General features: G+C 49.6%; 1 protein-coding gene across 1 annotated transcript in view; it reads left to right on the plus strand.

Moving 5' to 3' along the window:
• The window catches only part of LOC143151455 (protein Fe65 homolog), a 157,436-nt gene extending 151,897 nt beyond the window's left edge, over positions 1-5,539 (plus strand). The window contains exon 16 of the mRNA XM_076320567.1: positions 176-5,539. The gene's annotated coding sequence lies outside the window, so the exon portion shown is untranslated. The remainder of the gene's footprint in view (positions 1-175) is intronic.
• Positions 5,540-7,808: the final 2,269 nt, after the last annotated feature.

The following is a 7,808-nucleotide window of genomic DNA, read 5'->3' on the forward strand; positions in this document are numbered from 1 at the left end:
TTAGAATACGCGTTGGTAACACGTTGGTTACCGACCTCGAGCATCTGGTCGATTTCGTATCGACGGTAGCATCCGAAAGGTGTACGAGTTCACGATAACCTCTTCCACCCGCGATATCGTCGCCGTTCGAGGAGCACCAACTGTGTTTTAGTCGATGTGTTCGCCGGTTGCGCAGGAACTGTGGCCGCTGCCTGCCGAGCGAGAGGTGATCAGACACAGACATCTGCAATCGCCACTGACCCTGACATACTTCAGCGGATCACCGCCGAGCGCGTCTCTGAGGTCGCTCCTTTCGCCCTCTCTGGACAACAGGCGCATCCAGCTCGCCCGTTGGGAGAGCAACCCCTAAACCGGGGCAGGACGTGCGGCCACCCGATACCCGGGCAAACGAACCACGGAGAAACTAAGAGAGATCAATTCTTATCGGTTAACGACTGAATCGTGAATTCCGCAGAGTGCTATACTAATTACCACAGCTATAGTGGACTACGCTTACGTGTGTCGATATGATGTTATGTATGTTAAACGCAGTGTCCGACAAAAATGAAAAGATTCAAAAATATTACGCCGAGGGAATGGCGACGAGGGGCCCATGGACCGGGACGCCGCGAGATCGTAGACAAGGATACTTATCCATCCCGGGCGTATTCGTACCGGGGCGATTCTCGCGCGATCCGTTCGTACCTCGTTCCATCCCTCGGTGGCCTCCGAAAGAGGAGATCCTGTAAACCCGTGGCGTGGAACTCGCCGATTCGGAGACCGCGGAAACGGCGGACCGATCGTCGATCGGAACGGAGAGAGTCCAATACCGCGAGGAACGGACACCACGAAGTAGCAAAGAACGAATCTGTATATACGGGGTGGTTAATTAACGCGCGCGAAATTTAGTAAATTCGCTGGATTCGAGACGGTGAGATCCAGAACTGGAATGAAAGTGGGAACGGTGTGCCAGTGTTACGGAATGATTGAAGAAGTAGCGTTCTAGCGTATCCACGAGGCATTCGAAGATTAAGCAAAATAATAAATGAAAAAAAATATGAAAACAGAATTAAACAAAAAGCTATAGGGAGCTTAAATGTATAACTTACGTGTGTATTTCTCGGGTGTACAGATTAGAGAAGCGAGACGAGGATGACCAGGCCACACGAACCCAACAAACACGCGACACGTATTCGTAGAGAACACGCATAGAGAGATTATTATCCACGCGACGGAGAACACAAATCCACGCGCGTACAAACGCCACACGTATATACACGCAAACGGACACCTACACCTACACCTACACCTACACGCGCAGGCACGCACGCACGCATGCGCACGCAGACAACCACACGCGATAAACGAACAAACAAACAAACAAACACACGTACACACACGCGCGCGCACGCATGCACGCACGCACGCACACAGACACACAGAGAGACGGACAGGTAATAGGGAGTTTATTTTTTATGGCGAACTATAGAAGAGCTTGCACACCTTGCGAAACGAAGGCGATACGACGAAACGTTACCGCGACCGTCCTTCGCGATCCACGGGGAAGAAGGGACCGAGAGACGAACGAATCGACGTAACGATATCTTATACGCGCAATAACGAGCGATATTATCGTACGCACAATCGCTGTGCAATAAACGCTAAACGCCTACGCAAAACAACCACCACCACCACCACCACCACCATTGATTATCATCGTTTGCGGTGCAACGAGAGTCTTTGGCATCGTGACGCGCGTCGCTGAAATTAATCGTTTATAGCTGAGCGCCGAGAATCTGCAACTTTTCACGAGAAACGAAGCGTTGTTCTCCGGGGTTGGTGTTACCAAGCGTCGACGCGTTCTTCCTACGCGGAGAATTCACGCGCGCGTATTCTCCGAGCGGCGAACAAACACGTCCAAACGAACCGTACGATCGATTCTTCGTTCGGTAATCGAATCGTGACGCGTTTCCACGCGCGAAGGAGAATACGGATTCGTTCGAACGAACGTCGACCAGCGCCCGCCGATATATATACACGTACATGTATATCTATATATATACGCCTAATGTCAATCAGTAGCTTAGGAATCAAACCCGCGAATCATCGTCGCGCGCCGTTTTCTCCCTTGATTTTTCTACCGGTAGCTCTCCAGCCATTTTGCACGCTGAAATCGACGCGAACCGTGCGGATCGCCCGATCACTTTCGTACGATGGTAGCGAAACGACCTCGCGACTTGGAACGATCGCTCACGCGAACGGTTTATCAGATCTTCGACGATCCACGTTCACGTCCCGTAGAATCGCGAACGCGTTTGGCCGCTCGAGGCCACTGAACGAACCTTGTCCTTCACCGTTTGACTTGGGTCGCGGAGAGGATCGATTCGATGGGAAAAGTTTCCACGAAGGAGAACCTTCCACGAATTACTTCTCACCGAGTGGATGCTTTCCTCGACCCCGCTGCACAAAATATGCAAGCCTGGTGGGAATTCACCGCCACCGAACGTATTATTCCGCGAACGAACTCTTACCGGATGGAGAGCCGATTCTTTCTTTCTCGACTCCATCGAGTGGAAAAGTCGCTCGTCTAAGTAGTCGGGGTGATTCTCGATGAGTGATCTCGAACGGCCGAAATCTGCGATGCTGGTTGTACGAAAACGGTGGACGAAGCGATCGTCGAGGCGACGCACCGCGTGTAAAAGAGCTACCCGGAGCGGGCAGCATCGGGCGAACGTCAAAGTCTCGGTTCTTCCTAAAATGGAAACGCTTACGGCGACACGGAACCAAGTGTTCCACCGTGGGGGAGAGGGGTTTCTCGCACGCAGCGAATCCTCGTCGTCCGATCGAGGACGGTCGCGTCGTGGGAGCCATCGTCGTTGCGAAAAGGATAAACAAAAGTTGCGCGGGACCCAGAACGAAAAGATATTTCTATGTAGCGTTTAAATAAGGGTGGGGCGAAAGGGTAGGCGAACTTGAATGGAGAGAGAGCATGATATCGTGTGAGAGGGTAAAAGGGATCTGCATGCGTGGGGTTTTTAGGTGCTTCACGAGGGAATCTCCTCTCGCGAGCGAGATTACGCATAGACGAGGATACGTAGCCGGAGATGGATCATTATTTGTACATAACGTGAAAGAGGAGCGACGACGTTACGAGGTTCGTTCGGCCGCCTCGTACCGCGAGGCGAACCGAACGCGTAGCGATCGTCGGAGCGGATACACACGACGCGCGTGCGAAACGTCTCGTCCGTTTCGCCGAGCGTTTTACCCTCCGAAGGGAATATCCTCCAATGAGAATATCCTCGAAAGAGAACATCCTCGAGAGGGAACACCATCGAGGAGGTACGCGATACGTCGCGTCCCACGGGGAAATTTCCCTTCACCCGTGTCTTTTGCGTTCCCTCCGTTTATCTGGTCAGTCTCAATCTCTACGCGGGTTAGGCTTGAGAGAACCGTGTCACCGAACAATAAATAAACGAAACGTCGCGCAACGAGGCCTCGCGCGCGAGCCCCGCTCGCTGGGTGAACTCTCGGGACGCACCCGATTTTGCGCCAAAGTACACCGAAGATGAAAAAATGAAGAAAAAAAAAAAGAAAAAGAACAAAAAAAAAAAAATTTCAACACCGACGTTTCCTCCGCCATTGATACGATCGTCGACGCCGATACCCCTTGCTTTGATACAATATACCGTGTATTTCAATTTATACGAAACGTCGGCTCGAAGCCGAACGAGCGATCGGGGGTGGCACGCGACAACCTCGATGGAATATTTGCGCGGCGTGGATGTAAATATTATTATACACTTGTGTAGAAATCTAAGAGACTAACGAGGAGAAAGGAGTTCAGGAGTTGAGACACATCGTTGCACCCGTCGTTCGAGCGACGACACCGCGCGAGGGACGAAGGAAAAGAAAACAGAAAAACCGACACACACGCGCTCGAACGATCACGCTGAAAAAAACCATACACGTACATACGCGCGCACGCACCAACATATGTACACTCGGAAGGGAGAACGAATACACCACGTACACGTACACGCACACGCACATTCACGAATTGCGCGTAGCTTAACTGTCTCCTTAAACATAGATGTTGGACACGTCGCCGAGAGGGACACGAGAGTATCGATAAACTAAAGCCACCACAACCAACGGGGGTTGAAAGAGGTGAAGGAGGGTAAAGGAGAAGGGAAGCCACTTGTAACTGACATAGAATAGAGCAAACCTAACTATATTTACTGTGACATGTAATATCCTTAATGAAAAAAAAAAAATGCGATCTACTGATAGAAGAGTTGTTCTGCACAAACACGATGCTTCGTTGATAATTATAGTGTCTCTCTCTATCTCTGTCTCTCTATCTTTCTCTCTCTCTCTTTCTCTCTCTCTTTCTCTCTCTCTCTATCTCTCTCTCTATCTCTATCATTCTCTCTCTGTCGCTCTATCTTCAAAAAAAAACAAAAAAAAAAAGAGTAACGTACCTCTCTATACCTTATGGCAATTAAAAGTAATACTCGACTAAAACGATTGTTTCGACGAATCGAGAAACAAACACTTAATTAATTCGCGTTCGCCCGCGCCGCGAACGCGGTACGTACCTCGTCGCGATTGATCGTCATCGGAACGGATCATCGCCGATCTCGCGCATCGTCGTTGTTTATTGTTGCCGCGATCCGATATCGGTCGCGTCGACGAGACGGAAGCACGAACAACGGGCAAACGGAACACACGCAAAAAGGAAAAGAGGGAAAGGAAAAGAAAAAAAAAAAAAAAACAGAAACGAGGAAGAGCGTAAATGATGGTAAATTTGCCGTCGTCGTCGTCTTGTCGCGTATCGATATAAAATATTCTAAATAAATATTGTTACCGTCGACTACAACCGATTACCGCGGATCAAAGGGGAACAGGAGAGGAGACAATGACTCGCGCGACGATCGCCTTCAATGCGTCGCGCGGTCGACGACTAATTAGAGAAGAAGAAGAAGAAGGAGAAGAAAGCAAAAAAAAAAAAAAGAAAAGAAAAGGAAAAAAAGAACAAGTACGGAACGATAAACGGTGAACGATCGATTTTAGTCGACGTCACGAGTACATCGCGCGCGGAACGTCGTTGCCGGGAGGAGGCCTACGAGATTCCATTCGGAACGGTGAACTCTTTTTTCCCCGTTCTCCATCCGGATGGAATCTCGCCAGCGCGTACCACGAAGCGGAGAAGAAAATATTCTAACGAGCGAGGAGCACGAATCCGAGCGACGCGTTTCGTAACGACGACGTCGCGAGCGTGTCGTTTTTAGAGCGTACGAAAGGACAAAAACACTTTGTATGCACCCGCCCCCTCCCCCCATTGTTCATGCCCATTTATATTGCGTAGTTGGACCGATCGATAATTATAACGGACGTGAGATACTATTATATATATACGTATATATACATATTAAATATATATATAAATATATATATAAAAGCGACAGAATGAAACTACTGTAACTACACCTGCCTCTTGTGAATAAATGCCTATTTGTTTCTTTTCAAGCTCGTTGTTATTCACGTCACCGATGCTTCGACAAATTTTTCCAAATCGACACTGCTAATCGAACACTTATCGTGTTCAGCGCGGTAGCGCGTCTAACGAGACACGAGGTAGAAAATCAAAAAACAAAGATTCGAGTAACCCGTTTGGTGTAATTTTCTTTGAGACGGAAATCAAACGGTGCAACGTTTCGATTGAAAAATTTACTTTCGCGCTCCGCTAATATAAGACCCGACGCTTCGAGAAACTCCCTCCCTCGCGTGTCGATCTAAGAAATCGATCTTTTCACGCGTCTATGTACAAAGCGAGGCGAATAATTCCTTTGCTTCTAAAGACAGAACGAAATAGTTCGAGGGAAAGTTGTTCGATTTCGGAGGTGGGGTTTGCCATTTCCATCGCGCGCATTGGTACGACGCGTACGCGAACCAGTCTTCAGCGAAATTGACGACCTCGATTCCTCTGTTGAAACGATAAACAAATTTTCCACGACCTTGAGGTACTCGAAAAGAAAATGGTACGTTTGGTAACACTTTCTTTCCACCTCTGTAACCAAAGTCCTCGATGATTTTTATTCTCCGAGCCATCGATACCGTAAGAATCTCCGAAATATAGAGCTTGTCCTCCTCGAAGAAAGCTTTGACGAAACGAGTTGCAAAATCGACTCACGGTCGACTCGAGGTCGTCGTTCGCGACCTCCCTGTTTGTCTCCAATCGTCGTTGAATCACGCAAACGCATCCGTAAAACAGACTTTTATTAAATAAATATGTTGTCACAATTGCTCAGATCAGGAATCCTACATCTATCGTAGAATCTCGGCGAGTCTCGCGCCCCGAGTCGGCGGCTACCAAAATGTACAAAGGGCGTTCCGCCATGCGCGTTGGCGCGCCAGTGATCCGCGTGCAACCGCTTCGTTGTTACTTAACACCGATCGTTAATTAAAGCTAACCGTTCGGACCGGAATGAAAATTGAAACGCCGAGGTCGCCGCGGTTCGTTTGCGGTAAATCGTCGCGATCCGCGCGATAAAATCCTCTCCGGCGTCGATATTGCACTCGCGTTGCTTAAAAAGGGCGTAAGGGTCGCGGCGGCCGTACAACGCGTTGCTTTCTTCTTTTTTTTGCTTTTTATTATTATTATTATTATTTTCTCCGTCAGAGTTCCGCGAACCACGACGCTTTTTCCGATCCAAAAGGACGGACGGACGTTAACGATCGTTACGCTTGAAACACCTATCGCGCCGAGTCGATTTCGAAAAAATAGAAAAACCTCGGCAACGAAAGCTAAACGTTTCCGCATGCGCACTAGCGCGTGTTCGTCGTGTATCGTCGATCGACGATATTTCTCGCCGCTAACAGCCGATAAAATATCCGTAACGCTGTAACGAAATCATCCACTCTCGTAAACCTAACGTAAGACACGTGTCTATCACAAACGGCGTTCGATTCGTAACCGCGAGGGAAACGAGGACTCGACTTCCTTCGGGGCCGCGTCGAATCTCGCCTGAATAACGGAAAAACAACTAGGAAGTCCGCAAGTTTCTCTTCGATCGTCGTCTACAATAATAACAAGTTCAAAACCCGCGAACTCGGTGGAAATCGTCACCGAGAGCCACGCTTGAACATCGGAGATCGTTCGGTCGCGGCGGTGAGGGGGGGTGAGGGGGTGTGGGGGGAGGCTGGGGGGCAAGCCAGATGCGATTACAGCAACGACCGGACGCTCTCGAACCGCCGCGAAGGGAAAACGAGCGTTTATTACGCTTCGCAGTGGGCTAAATCGTTTTACTCGCTCGAGCTGGCCGACTTACTGTCGCTTTCCTTCCTAGACGCGTTCGTCTCGCGTTAAAGAAGAAATCTCCTTCCTCGTTTCGAGTCCCGCGACTCTCTCTGCGGTGAACAAAACGAGGCGAAGAAAGAAAGAAAAAAAAACCCCTAACCTCGAGAAAATCTCGATTCGAGAGAGACCGACGAAATCACCGCACGGTCCCCGCTGTACACTCCGGGAACGAGGCGGCACAGTCTTGTCACAGCGAGTGGACGATTTTTCCCGCGTACGTCGTTCGCGGTCGTTTACACGGAAACGCGTACGCGTGCGCGTAAAATGTGGAACGACAATGTTTACGATCTCTCTCGCGGTCTCTGCTTTAGAAATGTTCGTGGAAAGTAACGCACCCCCCGCGCATCGTACGAGGAGGGTGGAGGGGGTCTCGACCGTTTAAATTCGAATCGGCAGTCTGTCTCTCGATGCGACCTTACGCAGCGGTCGTATGGTCCCTGATTACGTCGACGTCGCGACGGAGACGCGG

Source organism: Ptiloglossa arizonensis, chromosome 9, assembly GCF_051014685.1.
Source record: "Ptiloglossa arizonensis isolate GNS036 chromosome 9, iyPtiAriz1_principal, whole genome shotgun sequence".
NCBI lineage: Eukaryota > Metazoa > Arthropoda > Insecta > Hymenoptera > Colletidae > Ptiloglossa > Ptiloglossa arizonensis.